This window comes from Lutra lutra, chromosome 18 (genome assembly GCF_902655055.1).
Source record: "Lutra lutra chromosome 18, mLutLut1.2, whole genome shotgun sequence".
NCBI classification, from domain to species: domain Eukaryota; kingdom Metazoa; phylum Chordata; class Mammalia; order Carnivora; family Mustelidae; genus Lutra; species Lutra lutra.
The window spans coordinates 19,730,867-19,731,914 of record NC_062295.1 but is presented as its reverse complement, the minus strand read 5'-3'; positions in this window follow the sequence as shown (position 1 = coordinate 19,731,914).

The following is a 1,048-nucleotide window of genomic DNA, read 5'->3' as shown; positions in this document are numbered from 1 at the left end:
CTTAAAGAATACACTTCCCTGGCATTTAGTATGGTGGTACTGTTGTAGAACCACGGAGTTTTTCTAGTTTCAAAATGTTTCCATCACACCAGAAGAATACCCCCATAATTCATTAAGAAATCGTTTCATATTCCCCCATATCCTGTCAAAAATCAATCTTCTTGCAACCGCTTACCTGCTTTCTCTCTGGATTTGCTTATTCATGATCCTTTCTATAAATTGAGCCATTTAATATGTATCTGGCTTCTTTCACTTAGTATAATGTTTTTGAGATTCCTCCAAGTTGTCATTCATATCAGTATTCCTTTTCCTGGTTGAATGATACTTCATCATATGCATATACCACAATTTTATTTGTTCATCTGATGTACATTTTTGCTATCATCAGTGATACTGCAGTAAATATTTGTGAACAAACTTCTGTGTGAACATTATTTTTTCATTTCTCCTGTGTATATACTCAGAATTGGAATTGCTGGATCATATTATTAATTCTGTGTTTAGGTTTTTGAGGAACTGCCAGTGATTCTAGAGTGCACCATTTTATATTTTTGCCAGCAATGTAGGAATTGTATTGCTCCTCGTCATTGGCAACACATGTCATTTTTATGGTTTTGATGAGACAAAAAAGAAAAAAATCACTGTTTTGATTCTGTAGTTATATAGTAAGTTTTTGAAATTGAGACATGAGCCCTCCAATTTTTTCTTTTTAAATATTGCTTTGACTATTTGGGGCCCTTGCAATTCCATATGAATTTGAGGATTGATTTTTTATTTTCCCTCTTCCTTATCCTAGTTGATGTGACATAGTATCTCATTGTAGTTTTGACTTGGATTTCATAATGACCACTGAGGTTGAGTACTGTGCCATGTGCTTGTTGGCCAGTTGTATATCATTTTTGGGGAAAAAAAAATGTCTTTTCAAATCCATGCTCATTTTAAAAGTTTGAGTTTTTTGTCCTCTTGTTGCTGACTTAAACGAACTCTTTTTCTGGGCACTAGGCCCTTCTCAGATACATGATTTGCAAATATTTTTTTCCATTTTTGT